The following is a 19706-nucleotide window of genomic DNA, read 5'->3' on the forward strand; positions in this document are numbered from 1 at the left end:
ATCCTGGGTACGTCTGTGAGGGTGTTCCCATAGAAATTAACATTTGAGTCAATGGGCTGGGAAAGGCAGACCCACCCTTTATGTGGGTGGGCAACATCTAATCAGCCACCAGCACAGCTAGAATATAAAGCAGGCAGAAAAACATGAAAAGACTAGACTGGCCTAGCCTCCTACCCTACATCTTTCTCCCATGCTGGATGTCTTCTGCCTTCAAATATCAGACTCCAAGTTCTTCAGTTTTGGAACTCGGACTGGCTCTCCTTGCTCCTCAGCCTGCAGATGGCCTATTGTGGGACCTTGGGATCGTGTGAGTTAATACTTAATAAACTCTCCTTTATATGTGTGTGTGTGTATGTGTATTCCATTAGTTCTGTCCCTCTAGAGAACCCTGACTAATACACTAGATTTCTCTCTTTTTTATTTCACAGTAAGCTGTTGGCTCAACCTGCCCCTCTTCTATTTTAGAGGTATTAAGATTCAAAAGTGGGAGCTTATTCCTGCCCCTAAATTCTGAAATAAGTATGAATTTCAGTCCACAAATATAATTGTTGAAGTAATAAAACTTGGTTTACTTTCTATAATTCAACTTAAATTTCTAACTCTAGATCTAGAAAAGATTTAGATACCCAGATCTACAGATATAGATATAGACATATATACAAAAACATATATATGCACACATATTTGTGTCTGTATATATGTACATACACATATATTTCCTCTTCTGCATTGAGTATGTTATTTGTAGGCTTCTTCATATTGCAGATTAAATATGTAATTAAAAACTTTTCCACAGACATTATAAAAAAACTACAGATATTCCTCATGAAAATATATGCTGCATTTTAATAAAATATGCCAATAAAAACTCTATAAATGTTTGAATAGCTTTGTGTTAGAGATAGAGAAAAGAGTGGAACTATCATGTTAACATTGGTTTCTTCAGAGAGATTAAAGGTGGTAAGGAAATCTAGTTCTTCACCTGTGTATTGCTTGAAAACAAATATACATACATTCATTTAAAAAAATTAAATATTTTTAAATTAAATTTTTAAGTGATTCTACTTTATCATTTATGACAATAGGAAATTTTGAATTCAGCATATTTATTTAACACCTACTAAGTCTTAGGCCTTATATATGGTGCTTGGGACACAACAATGAATAAGATACAGTATCAGTCTTCAATGATCCTCAATGTAACTGAGTGAGAACACATACCTAAACTACAGCTGCAACTAGTATGCATGGCTGTGAAGAGCATAAACCTCCTTCCTCAGTATCACAGCACCTCACATAGCATCTGGCACACAGCAAATATTATTTAATAAGTGTTTGATGAATGAATAAATGAATAATGTGTATGGTGCGGTGGGACACAAAGGGAAAGTGGACCATTCTACCTGGCAGGTTGTGGGGAGTACAGTTTAAGGGATGCATAGAGGAGATGCTTTAATTCGCCTTTCTGAGTTGTCGGTGTTCATCAGAGCTGCTATGGAGTAGATGTAAAGAACTGCAGGTAAAGTGAGCTGCATATAAAAAGGTGAAATCACACAGCATGATTAGGGAATGGAAGTTCCTCACCACAATTGCAGCACACAGTAAAAAGAGATGGCTGGGTCTGAAAATCTGTCAGGAAAGGAGATAAGGGATGGCTTCATTTGCTATGATAAAGCATGTGTGTTAGAGTGAAGATCAGAGAAAGCACAGGAGGAGGATTGTTACAGGCAAAGGAGTATTCCTTCCTCTGATTACATATATATGGATATAAATTCATATGTCTATATTATATCTAATATTGTGTATATATGCATATTTGCGTATGTTAGGATCATGATTGTTCATCATACTCTTTCTCTATTAAATAAGAGACAGGAGGAGAGTAAATGTGAGGTTAGCTTCAGCTAAGGTGCTTGAAGACAACGTAGAGGATTTGTAATTTCTGTATTCATTGTATGAGTCTCTTGGGTCTTTAGGAAAAGGTACCAAAAAAGAAAATCAAAGCCAAATGGTGGTGCTTGTATTCTTATCCTGGTGTCTAGTTATGGAAGGAATGACAGAGCAGTTGCCTGAGAAAACAATGTCATGGCTGCCCCTTTGAACTTCAGGCTTTTATGATAATGGCCTCAACACTTGCATTGAAGTAGAAACTGTCTCCTACAAAATACCAGCTCTCATAAGTAAATATGAATGTGCAAATTGGAGTATCCAGAATTCATTTTTATTTATCTTACACAATTTTACCTCATTCCAAATGTCACATATTTTGACACTGATAACGTAAATTCTATTGACTTGAGAGTTTCAGGAGGGGAAATGAGAACATGAGGTATTTTGCCAAATGATTTCTCTTTTTATTTCACAGTAAGCTGTTGGCCCAACTACCTCTGCCCCTCTTCTATTTTAGAGGTGTTGAGATTAAAGAGTGGGAGCTTATTTCCCCCTAAATTCTGAAATAAGTATGAATTTCAGTTCACAAATATAATTGTTGAAGTAATAAAATTTGGTTTATTTTCTGTAATTCAACTTAATTTCTTACACAGAGCCCTTACGCCACCACTGATGGGAACCTTGATCACATAAGCTTTGAGGACTTCTGTCCTGTGGTTCAACTCCAGCTTCCCTTCCAGAATCTTACACAAGGCAGGGTGGTTGGGGAATTCAAGTGGAGGAAGGGGAAGCAATCTGCTCTCTAGTCACTTGGATATGATGATCTTCTCTGGAACATCCATTATCTCCATCTGCCTGGTTTCCTCCAGATTCAGAGATTCTCTGCTATTCTGAGCCACTATTCAGGCATAAAAATCCTTTCCCATACTGCATACAGGGGCCATTTTTTTCCCTGGACCTTGTTGTTTCATAATGTACAGTTTTTCCTCTGCATTTGGGACACAGACCGCTCTATTTCATTTCTCATTTCTCCCCCACCCCAACCCAGAGTTCTCTTTATAAGGATATTTGGTGTATGTGTGTTGGGGGGGTGTTGTTTTGTGTACTAGTTTATTGCAAAAAAACCCATCTATTCTTTCAAATTCCTTCTTCCAAGTGTTGAGATTTTTTTTTTAAACCAAAACTCAGAAAGACTCATGGTGAGTTAGGGGATAAGAAAAAGAGAGTACCTCAAAATGTTTACTCACCATGTTTTTGTCTATCATAGCCATCCGTTTTGCTGGACTATAATAAAATTGGTAAAGAACTTTGGCATCCATAAATGTCCTTTTGTTGGGAGAAGGACTCCTATCATACACCTACCGGCTAAAGCTCAGTTTGATTTAACCAATGCTTACTGAACTTTTCCTGTTTGTAATATACTTTGCATAACACAAAGTTGAAGAAAAATAAGATGCTTGTCCTAGAGGAATTTGCAGTCTAGTGAAGAAGAAAGACGAGAACATAAATAACAGTAACGCAAAACCTGAAATGATTAATTGGCTCACAAGAGTCATAAACAAAGAGTTCTGACTGTACTGAGAAGGCAATTAATTTAAATCAGGTAATTGAAGAATACTTCAGACCAGCATTGAGTCATAGTCTACCAGAAAGAGAATATTAACAACTCTCTGGACATTTCTTCTGCTCTATGGGTAATTTGGAGTTGGGGTACAGAGGATTATTCTGGTTCTTCGACCCCTGCATAACAGCATTTGTGTGCTTTGGAGAGTCCAGAGCTTAAAGGTAATTTTATGCTCAACGATTCTTCTCATACATCTTCACTCACTGTTAGAGGTCCCTCTCGCTCCCACCTCACCCCATCCATCAGGCATTATCTGCTATTCTAAAGCTTATGCATTTCAGAATCTAGGTCAGTCCTTCTCTTGCCATCTTGTCTTTTGGTGGTGGTGGTAGTATGTGTTTGTTTCTCTCTGTATTTTTTTTGTGTGTGTGCTTCCATTAGCTCTTTTTTTCCCCACCTGAAAAATTGATTTCAAATTTTGAAGAAGTTGGTGCTTGGCATTTTCTGCTAACAACACTTTGGTCAGAAGCCTTTGGAAAATGAAATGTTCACATGACAGAAAAGGAACATGAGATTTCCTTTAAAAATATGAAAACCTTAAATGTATATTACAAAGTGAAAGAAGCCAATCTGAAAAGTCTACATACTGTATGATCCCAGCTCTATGACATTCTGGAAAGACAAAACTATGGAGACAATAAAAAAAAGAAAGAAAAAAAATCAGTGCTTGCAGAGGTTAGGGTGGGAGGATGGAATGAATACACAGAGTATAGACAATGTTTAGGGCTGTGAGACTATTCTATATAACACTACAAAGATAGAAACGTCATTATACATTTGTCCAAACCCATAAAATATGCACCAAGCTTGAACCCTAATGTAAACTATGGACTTTGGGTGATTATGATGTATTAATGCAGGCTTACCAATTGTAGCAAATGTAATAATACTCTGGTGGGGGATGTTGATGGTTCGGGAGGCTGTAGGGGAAAGGGGTACAAGGGAACTCTGTACTTTCTACTTAATTTTGCTATGAAACTAAAACTTCTCTAAAAAATAAAGTCTGTTCAAGAAGCTAAAAAATTAGTATGCACTGTTCTCTCTGCCCCACTTCTCACAAATTAGTGATTGCTCTCATACTCACCTAGTCACAGTACTATATTCTGATTGTGTATGAGTCTCTGTTGTCTGTCAACCTGGGTAAGTGAAATTGTCTTTCACTTGGCAGAACATAAGTGGTAAGGAAAATCTTTGACTATCTTGGTCCACATGAAAAAAAAAAAAGATTCACTTGATTTTGCTTCCTACAATAAGTATTGTGCCTTGATGTATACTTCAAAGAGACATGGCACAGATAGAGAAAGGGCAAAAAGAAAGAAAAAAAAATCAATATGGGAAAATATCATTTCTGATTGCTGTGAACCATTTCAATGTTCCCTATTTGTTTTATCAATCAAAGAAAGACTCTGATGGTATACAGGCTTATTTAGCACCATAGAAAATGTGTGTTTATGATGTCCAGAGAAGACAGTCTGTCCTGGCCAGTCACCATGGTAACCTCTAAAAGCAAAGATTATGTCTGATTAGGTTGCCCTTCTCAGGAGGAACTGACCAGAAAAAATCTTTTGAAAAGTTTAAAATGAAAGGTAGGAAGATACTGGTACTAATTTTGCACAGCTGTTCTCCTCCCTGACTCCCTTAATAAGAGTGACTCACGCTATTTTCTAGAACCTTTTTTCAATCCCATAGAGAGCTTCCAAAGACATCCTCCCCTTGTTGAAAATGTACCTCAGCTCAGTCCTTTGTGGTTATTGTCACCACAGCCCATAATCAGAATTCCTGATACCTTTGTGATTGCCTGTAAAGAGATTAATGAATGTTCCGAAAGAAACAATTAAGGAAATAAAAGAAGTGAAACATAATCTGCTCTGAAGAAGTTGTGAAAGGAAGCAAAAGCTCAATCATGCCTCTCCTTCAGTGATTTGGAAGGCGAGCAAACGCCAGCAAGGTGGAAATATTGAAGAAGCCGGAAGACTACTTAATGTCAGAGTTAATTTGTGGAAGTTATTAGTGCTCTTTGTATTAAAAATAATCCTTTTTGAGCAAGATTTGTGTTTTTTTTCTCAAGCTTCTACAGCTAATACTAGTGCCTTTAAAGCAGAGGGTATATCAGTTATTCTGCTTTCGATTTCATTTTTTACACAATGTAATAAGTGAAATTATTGGGGAGTTACTAACATAAAGAGAAGTATCAAGTAGAGGAAATGATAGGTGTACTCCTACTTAACTCAGATGGTATATTCTTACTGGACTGATAGAATATTCTGGACTGGCAATATAATTTATGTAAAGTCTGCAAAATATTTGCAAACTTTTTGGTGTTTAATAGACCTAAAAAAATGGGTGGCATTAAATGTCACTGTAATCATTTACATGGTAAATGTGATTATTTATTCAATTTATTGCCTAAAAAAATCTGCATTTGAGCAAAAGATAAAAGCTAAGAGTCATTCTTTTCTCTCTTTTTATTGAAAGTAAATAGTTTTTTAAATTATACATGATTATTATAATAAATCTGTGGGAAATGTGGTAATATATATACAATTAAAACTGCACAACCCCTTTGCCTACAGGTTGATTTCCACGTGTACATGAAAATGTGTTAGATGATTCTCATTGAAGCAAAAGATACAAAGCTATATAAATGCCCTCTGTGGGCACCAGGTTTAAAAATTATGATGTATCCATATGATGTAACACAATGTTGTTTTCAAAAAGAGTGAGAACCTGCTATATAGGTCAATAAGGAATATTATCCAAATATCTTAAATGATGATGCAGCAAATACATAATGTCTATGATGTGTCAGATATATTCTAAATGCTTTTTGTGTATCAACTAATTTGATCCTCACGACAACTCCATTAAGTAAATACCCTTATAAGTCCCATATTATAGAAGAGTAAAGAGAAGCACAGAAAAGTTAGGTAACCTGCCCAAGGTAACACAGCTAGCAAAGGGTAATGACAGGTTTTGATCCCACAGTCTGACTTCAGAGTCTGCTGAGTAATACTGTAAAGCAACTGTCAGAACAGTGCGTGTAATATATTGCTAGTGTATAACTAAAAGAATATATATATACATACACACATACATATAAATACATACATATAAATACATACATATATATACAGTTGATCCTCATTATTCATGGGTTCTTCTACTTGCTAAGATATATTTGTATTAATAACTCCAAAATCAATACTTGCAGAACTTTCTAGGTTAAAGAAGGCAATGCTCTGCCCTCTTATTTCAGCTTCCATACTATAAACAAGTGTCCTTTTCATGGTCTATTTAGTGCCAAATGTTTCTCATTTTTGTGCTTTTTTGCTGGTGATTTTACTGTTTAAAAATTCCCCCAAGCATAGTGTTGAAGTGCTGTCTACTGTTCCTAAGCACAAGAAGACTGTAATGTGCCTTATGGTGAAAATATGTGTGATAAACTTTGTTTGGGTATGAGCTATAGTGGCTGTGAGTTTAATGTTAATGAATCATAAACAAGATGCCTTCATACACAAAAACACACAAAATAAAGTTACGTATAGATCAGATGATGACACTGTTGTGACCAAAGGCTTTCAGAAACCTAACTCTGTATTTCCCATAGAAGCAATGGTACAGTAGTGACTAATTCAGTGTTCACAAAGACTATAGAACACACCTACTGAAAACAAACATTTTATATTTATATATATATTTGTATATATATATATATATGTATGTATATATTGCCTAGCAAAATCTTACAAAAATGATGAACTATAAACTGTGGGTGTCTTTGAGAGGGAAATTAAGGTACTGGAGTTCAGAAATGGAAGATTTACCTTTCACCTTAAGAAATTTTATCATGTATATTCTTCATGAAAATATTTTTATGTAAACCGTACAGAGAAAGAAAAAGTTTTCCAAACTTCTGCCTAATCCCAACTTCCTGCAAATAGTTTCATAAATAATTTTTAGGCTTTTAAAATACAAATAGAAATATATTATTATATTCTATAGCATCTTTCTTTTTGAAACTTTATATGCTGAACTTCTAAATCAAAACATAAATGACTACCTATTTCTCCCTTTCTATGTCCCACCAAAAAGAAATAAAGCCCCACAGTCTCACACTAAGAAACAGAATCATGGATTTCTTTTTCCAGACTGTCCACCTACGACTGGCATTTCTGCAAGAGTCCTGTAACAACATTTTGAAGATAAAATCATGCCACGACTCTGAAATTGGAAGTACAGAACATATAAGAAAATAAATCAAGAAATGAGGGGAATCTCCTGAAAGGTTTTGCTAATTTTTATATTTTCACTTCTTAGCTCCAACCAGAGAATTTTTATTACAATAGAAGAGAAAATAATTTACTCCAAGTCAGTCACATATTAAGCATTTTCTAGATTTTACTTGGTCTTCATACTACTAAAAGGTGATATAATTATTCCTATTTACTGATAGAGAAAATAGGCTCTGAACGATTAGGCAGCTTTCGCAAATCAAATCATTCATGTCTCTTGAAAGCAAGATAAGGAGCCCTTTCCTATGCTCATCTTCAGGTGAATGTCCATAAATATTTTTGTACCAATTCTAATATTTGACTGTCATATCTGCAGGTTACTGGACCACTTTTTATTGTGATACTTAATTTATACAACATTAAATGGCCTCCAGTGTCCTCAAAGACTGCCTAGCAGATGTAATGTGGATATCCCAGAACACAATAATTAGACTTTTAGAGTCACAAACACACACCGCTCATTATATTAGAAACTGAAACTCTAACCATTTCAGTACTGCTCTTCACGAGGGTTAAGATTTTGATTTTGTTGTTTAAAAAAACAAAAACAAAACAAAGCAAAACAAAACAAAAATGACCTCCTTAAGATACTGACACCTAGGTTTAAAGGAAAAAAGTGCTGCAAACTTAGAGCTACTTAAGACAATGGCTTCTAGAACTGAGTTAAGTTGAATACAAATGAAGTCAAGGAACAGTTCTCAGGATCGTGCTGTATTTAAATTAGACCTACTGGCATATTTAATGTTTGAATTGTAATACTCACTGATATCCTCTAGAGGGAGAATGAAACAAGAATAGGCAAATTATTTATTTTAAAAAGTGGGTGAATTTGAATAATCCTGAAAATTGTCCCGTAACAGAAAGAAGTCATTTAACCAAATCTGTCATAAACAAACCACAGACTGGTTAATTTTATTGTGGTATATTTTCTAAGTAGCTGAATTAGCTTCTATAATAAAGACCCTATTTTTAGTTTTCTATTAATTTTGAATTAGAAAAAAAGCTACATGCACACACCCACAAAATTTCACCCACTTTACTACTTATAAATTGCAAAAACGTCTATATTATAGCATAGATAATGATCTGCTTAAAACACTTTCTAAAAACTGTGCATTTCATTCTTAGTATTCATAAAATAAACACAATGCCCATCTACCCAAATATAATGTGACACAGCCTAAGTAAAGGAGGCATTCTGCAAAGCAAATTACCAAAGGCTACATAAAATACTTCATAAGGTTAAATCTCAGAATAATTATTCCTCTTCCCGTCACAATTTTCTTAGGATGGTCAATGTTCTGCTAAAATCATCCAATCTTTTAATGTTTGGAGACCCAGAGAAAAAGCACCAAAATAAGTGTTTATGTGCATTGTACAAGAACTGAAATCCAGGTAGCTTCACTGTTATTACAGAATCTGAAGAAATAAACATCCCACAGAGATGAGATCACTATCTCCAGAAATAAAGGTTTCCAAAAGAAAAACAATTGTGAAAGGAAATTATCCTCTTTACTAACAATATGGTGATCAGCCATTCCCGCTTTCTCCTGATGATGAGGTGATGTCACCGGTCAGAAGCACTGGCCTATTTTCTGTACTGCCTATGGTGGGTTGGATTGGATGAAAATAAACATCTTACATAACAGGCCGGCTGTGCTCTCTGTCTTTTTTTTTTTTTTTTTCCAAAGAGATTTTCCCAGCATGAATTCAGTGTGTACAATTAACATTGGCCAAATTTCAGCTGAAAAATCTGTTAGGTTTATAAGCAGATTAACAAATACAGCTTATGTATGCTGCCTCCCATTCCTCTACCAGCCCAGCTCCTTTTTACACACACACACACACACACACACACAGGCACACACACACCACCACCACCATCACCACTGACATCACCTCACCCCCACCACCTCCACCCCTCCTGTAATCAAAACAGCTTTGTACGAACAGAAAAGGGACAACAGGCAAGTTAAAATTGAAATTGGTCTTTGAACAGCAGAAACAAAATAGAAGATTGCAGATTAGAGCCATTGTCTTGTCCCAGTAATGTAAACCAGACCCCCCTCAGTGCTTATTTTCTCAGAATTGAAGAAGATAAATCAAAGATTATGAGCCTAACCAAAAAGAGGCATCCTTATGCTAGTGGCTTTTACAGTCATGAAAAGAGCAAAGCCAGAAGTGAGTATTTTCAATTGTCATTTGTAATAATTAGTAAAAATACTGCAGTTTTCTGTCATAAATCCTGTTGTACATGGAGGAATTTATTAATCTTTAAGCTTTGGTATTTATTGTAGATGCTACTTATACAGAGGAAACATAAAACTAAAGGACTCAGCTTGATTTTCCTAATTCCTGAAGGTACAATAAAATCAGAGATGCCAAAGATCTGAAAGAAACATGTGCTTGAACAGCCTGGATAGCAGCTCATTTAAAATCAGCAATATAATTCACAGTGGGGTTTGGATGGAATACTTTAACTGACCTAGTGGTCTTAGTTTCAGAGAAAATCCGTCATACAGTCTAAACTCAGTAAATATCTGAATATGTATCATATGCCTAACAAATGGCAAATATTGATTAACTTAAATATTATAGAGTTGAACTTAGATGATGAGATAATTCTTTGCATTGTTAAGCAATAAAAAACATTACTAATTTGTAGGCCAAGACAGAAAAATGATTCAGAGTGAATGCAAAGGAGATGATGAATTAAGATGATCTGATCCTTCCTGTCATAAAAAATAATCACCATTTTTCTAACCCAAATAAGAGCCACACTGAAAAGGGCTGAAATGCAGCTCTCTTTTACTTGGTGCATATATTTAATGTCAAGTCAAGAAAGCCAGTCCTGTACCTGTGTATGCCTTACTGTGTATCCATTTACAGTTGCTGATCTATGTTTACAGGCTACTCTATCTCTTAGTATGTGCTTCAGTATGTTATATATGTACTTAATATATACCAGTAATACCCGTTTGTTTGAAGATAGAATATGCATGTGAAGAATTAGCTGTAATATTTTGGAAATATAATTAAATTTGCATTCTAAATACTTGCATTTAAATCTCAGCTTTGATTGTTACTGACAGTAAAACCTTAGACAATTAATTGTGCTTCTCTAATCTTCAGTTCTCTCATCTGTAATGTGAAGACAATTATGTTTTTAAGAGATGTTGGGAGGAAAGAAAGAAAACACGTACAATGGATCCAACACAGTGTACAGCAAATAGTTGAATATCCATGTATGTGTGTATATGTATGTGTATATATACATAACTTTGAATGATCAAAGCAATATATATTCATTGAGTAATTTTGCAAGGAAGCAAGATTGAATTATTTAACATTTAACAATAAAGGAAAAATATAGCTTTTTAATTTCTTAGAACAATTACTTATTTACTTGACTTAAAGGATGATAATGACCCGTAATTTTTGTATATGTATAGTTATTTGCATTGAATGGGTAGTATTCAAATTAATTTTCAATTGTTGAATCAAACAAATATGTTTGAATGCTTATTTTATGTTTAATAATAGAAGAGGGGAAAGAATTATTTCAGCAGTTTATTGTCTTCCAGGAGATTTCAAAGTTTTGGGAGAGATGATACATTAAAGAAACAATTATAAGACACTTAGTAATTATCTTATTATATCAGATGTAAGTGTTCTAGGAGGCAAAAAGAAATGTTGGTAAATTAAGAACAGTTACTGCTTTTATGTGCATTTATAAAATGGCAAAAATCTGTTTATTTTATGAAAGAAAATTCTTTACGAATATCTAATATGAAATTATGATCTCTTGAAATATCTTCTATACATTTAGGAGAATAATGTTTCTTGAAGTAAGTATTTTTTGACAGTGCTAAAAAACTCAAATCTCAGTAGGTTTACAGCTGAAAATAATTTAAAAGAAACAGCAAAAAAGATGAACATCTTCAGAGAAATATACTTGTAACAAGTTAATATCTTTAAAAACTACATGTACAAAATAGTAATGTATAGAACATATTTTCAAGTTATAGTTCTGTGAGAAAATTAAAAATGTGGAATCACGGTCCTTTTTTTACAAGCTTTGAATTACCATTTTTAAAACTGGTGGTGAAAGCTGATTGATTTTACTAGAGTTTTAGTTTGCTATTTTTGAGAAAATTCTGACTGAAGGAAATATAGGTTTTATACACTCTGGAAAAGAAGGAAGAAACCCAGCTTTTCCTTTGTGTAGAATCTCAAGTCCAGATGCTGTTTTTTTCTTCATGAAAATTCATAGTGTATCTATTATAGCTTCCTAATTAAAGTCATACATGTATGAATAATGTTTTGAAAATCAGTCACTACCCACTTTACATATGTTAACATATATTATGTTTTAGAGTCATTTTTTGCCAAAGAGCTCAGGGTGCTACATAACTTACATGAAGTAGCAGTACTACTAATGTTTTGCTCATTGATTAGCTTCAGGAATTTTATAATGATGAAAAGTGAAAAAGCTAGAGTTTAATATTTTCTAAAACCCAATTAAATTCTGTGACTATAAAAGTGTTGTTTCATTTTCTTATGCTTCCAAAAAGCTGTACCTTTTAATTAATTCAACAAATATAATTTTTAAATATCTAGTTAATGCCAGTCACTCTTGAAAACATCTGGACTATATCTGTGAAGAAAGCTGACAAAAATGGCCGAGCGCAGTGGCTCACTCCTATAATACAGGCACTTTGGGAGGCCGAGGCAGACAGATCACCTGAGGTCAAGAGTTCAAGACCCGTCTGGCCAACATGGTGAAACCCCGTCTCTACTAAAAATACAAAAATTAACTGGGGGTGGTGGTGAGTGCCTGTAATCCCAGTTACTCAGGAGGCTGAGGCTGAGGCAGGAGAATCGCTTGAACTCGGGAGGTGGAGGTTGCAGTGAGCCGAGACTGGCCACCGCACTCCAGCCTGGGTGACAGAGCTAGACTCTGTGTCAAAAAAAAAAAAGAAAAGAAAAAAGAAAAGAAAGAAAGCTGACAAAAATATTTCTACTCTAGCTTCCATCCTGGATCAATGGTAAGTTAGAAATACAACAAATAAGTTAATTGTATAACATATTCGAAATTGTATAACATATGTAACAAAACTGCACATTCTACACATGTATCCCAGAACTTAAAGTATAATAAAAAAAAAAGAAAAGAAAAGAAAAGAAAGAATTGTGTTGAAGAGCCGTAGAATAGGGTGAATGGTTGGAGAAGGAAGTGTTATTTTAAATGAAATCTTCAGGGTTCGCCTGATTGAGAAATTAACATTTGAACAAATATGTAAAGGAGGTGAGAGAGGTGAGATTTGAATGTTTTACTGCTATTAAACAGCGCAGTATCAATTATCAGGAGTCTGGCTCAGTCACTAACTGAAATTGGTGATTCTGGCCAAGTATTTTACTTCTTTACCTGTAAAACAAACACAATAAAAATATCTACTCAAGATTGAGGAGAGGGAATATAAGACCATTTATTGCACAAATACATTGCTCATTGCCAATGGGGGCTAGGCACGCAAAATGAACAGTACACAATCTCGTCCCTTCAGGAACTCATGTTCATTTCAATAATGATTACATGCCAGCAATGAACAATGACAGTGTATTGCAAGGCTTTTTGGAGACTGTCATGTATTTTGCAATTGAATGGATATTGGAATGCAAAATTGCCTTTCTGATTTGTCCTTCTCTTAGAGCTGTGTATCACTGAACCTGACTGACTGGATCTTCTTAAAGCTTCTCATTGGCTGTCTCTCTCCTTCTGTAGCTTCTCCTACCTCTCAGTCACTCATTCTCTATTTAATTCACTGACTCTTCTTATTCTTTCAGATCCTTTATAAATAATATACCTTAAGAATTCTTTCTCAGTCCTCTTTGTATTTATTTGTGCATGCTCTCTGTGGATAATTGAAATGTTATTGATTTTAAATATCAGCTCTAAAGACACAGCTACCTCTCCATCTTACCCAAATTCTTAATTGAGATGTAAGACAAGTCTGCAGATAGAGAATAAAATAACTTTTATATTGCTACAGTTAAGAAGGAGGACTCAGCTTTATATGGGGAGCAAATGAGTCAGCTAAATGGCCCTCGCAATTCCCTGCCCACTTACCACAGTTGGGGACCATGTCAAGTCTCTCCATTTTGAGTATCCTCCTGGGACCCCAGCAGGCAGTGTCAATTTGATCTGTAGCCTCTGTACCAACAGCAAAAATTTTGCTCTGTATTCCTTTGTCCATCCCAAATTATGTTCAGCCATGTTGTGCAACCTAGCATGTTGGGGATTCTCCAGTAAAATTAAAGAACCACGTTAGGATACCCATATGATAAAAAAAAATAAAGATTATCCAGTAAAAAATTTAACCCCAATAGATAATCAAAATGTGAATATAAGCTCCCTGACATTATAAAATTACCAGAGAGAGGCTGAAGATTCAATAAAATTTCAATTTCAATAGAATTAAAATCAAAATCAAATTCCACATGAATTAAAAGTTCACAGAAAAAAGAGTCAAAAATTCATCTCTGTATGACCTACTATTCATGGTTGTGGTTGGAGATGTTCTCGATGCCTGGGTAGATTTCAGGCTCCTTTAGAAGTTCAAGCCTAGGGTGGCATGGATATGGTTCTTTCATATATCAGAATTTTATGCCTCATTTTTTAATGTAGAGATTATTTATTATTTATGTTTCCATTGAGGAGTGATTTACAAATAGTGTCACGTGCAGATGTTAAGTGTACAATTCAAGCAGTTTTGACAAATATATACACCCACACTTGCATTAAGTAGTAGAATGTTTCTGTCACTCCAGAAAATTCCCTTGAGCCACTTGCCAAGAAATTCCTGTCCATCAAGAAGGGGCCATTGTTCTGATTTCTCTTACCAAAGATCAATTTTGCCTGATCCAGAAATATGTATACACAGAATCATAAAGTGTGTACTCTGAGGTGTCTTCTTTCACTCAGCATATTTTTTGAAATTCATTTATGTTGTTATATGTATTGATAGTTCATTCCTTTTTATTACAGAGTGATATTCTACTGCATAAATATACCACAGTGTAATGGTTTTTTTAAATTAATTCTCCTGTTGATGGATGTCTGAGCTGATTCCAGCTTCTTGGAGTTTATGATATGTACATAATGTACTTTTGATCTAAATACTTTGTTGGTATGGAGCCTATATATATATATATACACACACACACACACTTGCATACATATATATATGGCAGTGTTGTACAAGGATTCTAGTGAGTAAATTTTCATTTTTCTTGGATGAATACTTAGGAGTAGAATTCCTGAGTAATATGGTAGAAACATATTTAATTTTACAATAAATTATCAAATAGATGTATCATTTTATACTCCTATGGTAATACTGAGAGTTTTGGTTATTAATTGTCTTTTTAATTTTATCCACTTGTAGGTGTGTAGCAGTATCTTATTGTGGGTTTAATATTTTTACCTCACAGTAATGGCGTCCAAACTTCCAAGATTATTACAGCACTGGCCTCAAGTCAGTTAGTTTTTTTCAGACAGTACAGTCCCCAGCTCCTAGAATAGCTTTTCTCTTATGTAAAATTAGAAATTCAGTACTCAATGATATATTAAAGAAATAGCAAAACTCTTTCACATTATTTGAGTGAAGGAAAGCGTGGAAGGGGACATTCTGCTTGTTTCTAGTGTCATTAGGATGTCAGTCTAATCGATCCATTCTCTATAACCAATGGACTTAATCTCAACTGATAGAAACCTACCAGCAAGATGATAAATTAAATCCTAAGCATTTACTCTTCAGGGGGAAGCAAGATCTACTATGTTTGATACTTCTGAATTTTCTCCTTAGTTCCACCATCTTCCCCAGGTGGCTTTCAAGGTCACCTTGTTCAGCTGATTAAGCTGATGGAGAGGACTAAAGCAGAGAGGAAGGTACCAGGAAGGTTTATATGAGGCAGGGCTGAAAATGGTACACCACCACTACCACTCAAATTCCATCAGCGAAAACTCAATCATATGGACCCAGCTAACTGCAAGAGAGACTGGAAATGGGATCTAGATGCAACCTGTAAGAAGAGAAAACAGGTCAAAACTAGCTAGTAGTCTCTGCACACCTCATTCTAGCCTGCAGTGCCAAGCCTTATGGTGACTGTAATAGTGCTCTACACCAGCCCACACACTGAAATTGCCTGTTAATTGCTAAAACCATCATCGGTTTGCCAAAATCTGCTTGGCTGAAGTCCTTTGACACAATCTAAAAAGTGTTCAGACCTTTACTGAACCTCCTTTATGCACCTTCACCACCTGAGCACTTTTGGCAAGCCCAAGTATCTTTGCTGTGGTCTGAAAGCCTTTCTTGAGGTCTGTGTGTACTCAGGTTGCTGCCTCTATAGAAAGACCCCACTTGGGTGTGACAAACCTATTATAGTCTGAGGTCACTCACCTAAGTAAAAAACCTTTGACCCAAAGTTTTAATTTAAGCCTTCATTCAGGCTGCAGCAGTTTAAAGTGGATCCATATAACATTTCAAAAGCCACCAACATCAAAACATCCTGCCCGCATATAAAATTTAAAGCCCTAAGCCATATACTCTGGCAACACCAGATGCTTCATCACTCGCTATGTATATTTTGCCCCCCCAAATTATTTGTTTCATTTTTCAATGTTCCCAGCCAACATATATATATTTTAAAAAATGCTGGATCTTGATATCGCTTTTTCCAAAAGCCACAATTCTCAAATCCTCACCCTCAGCAGCAGAGGCTGTCTCAGCACAAGGATTAGTAGAGGGGAAAGTGACTGAAAGCACATACTGACTTCCAAGGATGGAAAAGAGCCAAGCATGCCGAGTTTCTTCTCACATTTAACAACCATGCCTCCATTCCCTGGTGCTGAGTACATGGAGAGATAGGAGACCTTACGAGTTCTTGTAGTTGAGCTTCCGTAAAATGGGAGTTAACACCAATGAAGAAGTGGTTCCCTGGCCCTTACAAACAAGAGCAGTGTCTATTTATCTGGCCCTTATCTCTTTCCTAAACTGCTCTAGAACCCTTTTTAGAAATCACTCAGTGACTTCCCATTGCTTTTAAAGGTCAAAATGCTTTAACTAGGCCGCAGGCCCTGCATAAACTTTCCCCAATCCGGCTCAACTTCATTCCTTCCTCACCTTCCCTGTCGCTACCACACACCAGCCAAATTGACTTTCTTTCATATCCTTGAGCTAAGCAAGCTTATTTCTGCTTATTTCAGGACTTTTGAATGTGCCTAGAACAATCCCTGTGTCCCACTTCCCTTCACCCATTGTCCAAACTTTTTATCTAATTAATGCCCACATATCTTTCAAGTCTCGGCTTGAATGTCACTTATTCAGATGAGTCTTTATTGACTCCTTAGAGAGTATCAGGCTTCCCTTCATATTTAAATATCATCATTAATTTCCTGAAAGAACTTAACACAGTTGAAACTACTTAATTCTTTAATGATTTGTGTTTACTGTGTCTTTCTCCCATAAAACCTAAGCTTCACAGTGGAAAACATGTCTGTCTGAGTCATTCCTGTTTAAGACAATACTTGGCATTTAGTGGATGTTCAATAATTATTTGTTGAATTAATATATCTAAACTTAACGGGACTCTCATGATACGACCCTCAACATAGATCATCAGTTAAAACTTACAAAAAAGACTAAGTTTTCTCAAACACACTACGCTGTCCCACAGTGATAACGTTACTTACAATTAATCTAGTACTGGAATATTCTTGTTGTCTTATCTACGTCTGAAAGTGCCTTAACAAGCCTTCTATGCCAACCTGTAGGATTATTATTTTCTCCATAAATCCATTCTGATATGTTTCATAGGTTGTCATCTCTTTCTTGCTTCTTTAGGCTAAAACAAAACAATGTACTTTGATACATTTTTCATTACAGTACAATTATGCGTGTCCCCTTTTTTAAGCCCCGATAAGACTATAGACTTCCTTAGAGGGGAGACTTATTCTCTCTAGCTACATCAGTGCCTGCTACAGTGCCTCATAAAGATGTTGTTCAATAAACAGTACTGAATTTAATACCACAGGATATAAGTCTAAATCTCACTGCCATAGATCTAAAAAAGAACGGATGAAGATCATGATATAAAAGCCACAGTCTCAAAAATTTATTTATATCAGTCCATTGATATAAGCTTGCTATGAGCTGAGCCTCTCTCCCTTGTAAGGCTGTCTTTTCTTTTTTTTTTTTCTTTATTTTTTTCATGTTCTTTTAGAGCATAGATAACAATGGTGCACTTAAGCAATCTCCCTGAAGTAAGGAAAATCTGTACTGAAATGTTAGTTCTGCCCCTTACAAGCTTTAACCATGAATTGTCTCCTAGACAGTGTCAAACCGATACTTTAAATTCCATATCTCCTGCATCTGTAAAGCACTCTAAAGTGGATACACTGCTTTTATTGACATTTAATGGATTCTCCCCTAGATGCTATGCAAATGCTTTAAAAAGATCAAATTGTCTTTACCTAAAAACCAGCTGGCTATACTTACTAATCTATTTTTTTCAATTATTTTATTGTCCCTCAGGTACTAAAGAAAGAAAACTAGTGTCTTACATCTAGTAAGTACTCAAGCTCGATAAACTGTTTTTAAGACCTCCATGTCGTTATTTGATCAGTTGTGTGATATCACAGAAAAAGCATAGAATTTTCATTCAGAAGATAAACTTTTATGTATCTTAGCTCTACCACTTTCTAAAAACCACGTAGTTTTGAGCAAATCACTCTAGTTTTTGCTTTTGTAAAATGGAATTAAAAATAACACTCACCCTATTTCTTTCACTGAAAACTTTTTCCTAAAGTTTAATTGCATGTATCTACGAATACTGTAAAACCCAATTCAAATAATCATGATAGAAGTCGTAAGTATTGCTGTTGTTCTCAGTATATAATTTGCTTATCATTTTTGATAATAAATTTATGTCAGATTGTACATTCTACTGCCAACAGTGCTATACAGAAAGCAAATTCTCAATATTATAAATACTGTTTGAATTTAAACATAAATGTATTTCTGATGGAAAAATATTAAATACATACATTTGTATTTATAAATGTAATAGTAGGTATTATGTGTATATTTATCCCTTTTTCTCAACTAAAATTAAGAATGTAAATAGTTTAAGTATAAATTTTTGGGAAGCAAATGTCTATATTTAGAGTAGTGGATTTTAAACAAAACATGAGTTTTTGTCTTTTAGTGATTAGAAAAAGTAAACATAACTTATCCAGATAATTCTATCAATTCTCTCCACTCTGTCCTTATTCCAAAATTTCTAAACTAACTAGATGTGAGGAAAAATTGCATCCAAAATAGTTTTAGGTGGAGATAACCAAATATTCAATTCCAGGTGTTTTTATGTTCATTGACAGTCATTCTAGTCACTAATCTGAAATGGTAATGATTATTACAGATTTTTTTCTTTCCTGAATTTTGAAATATTGGATTTAAAGTTGATGGTTTAAAAATCCTTATAGGTCCTTTTCCAGCAGTTCATTCTCAGTTGTAGGGACTTTGCAGAATCTGCACTAGTAAAAGTGCTGAAATTGACTCTCTCAGGGTCACAGGAGAAGGCTGCATGTGTGCATTCAGGTGCTCAAGGAAGTATGCATTCTACTCCAGCAAGATGACTTGGCTTAATGCAACTTGCCTCATTAATAACAGAGCCCACAAACACACAAGTCAGGGCTGAAGGCTTGCAATTGGGAGCAATATTCAGATTAAGTAAACACCGTCTCCTGGAAAAGATAGGAGTTGAAATCAACTCTGAGAGAACTCTCGGAGGATTCCAAAAAAATTCACCTCACTTCCTCTTTTGGCTCAGAGGGTTCA

At 35.0% G+C, this 19706-nt stretch overlaps 1 long non-coding RNA gene across 1 annotated transcript in view; it reads left to right on the forward strand.

The window, feature by feature from the left end:
- Positions 1 to 9336: 9336 nt before the first annotated feature.
- LOC129393530 (uncharacterized) overlaps positions 9337 to 19706 on the forward strand; it is a 54965-nt gene continuing 44595 nt past the window's right edge. The window contains exons 1-2 of the long non-coding RNA XR_008620460.2: positions 9337 to 9987; positions 18402 to 18435. This is a non-coding gene — a long non-coding RNA (uncharacterized LOC129393530). The remainder of the gene's footprint in view (positions 9988 to 18401; positions 18436 to 19706) is intronic.

The sequence above is a fragment of the Pan paniscus genome, chromosome 10 (genome assembly GCF_029289425.2).
Source record: "Pan paniscus chromosome 10, NHGRI_mPanPan1-v2.0_pri, whole genome shotgun sequence".
Taxonomy (NCBI): domain Eukaryota; kingdom Metazoa; phylum Chordata; class Mammalia; order Primates; family Hominidae; genus Pan; species Pan paniscus.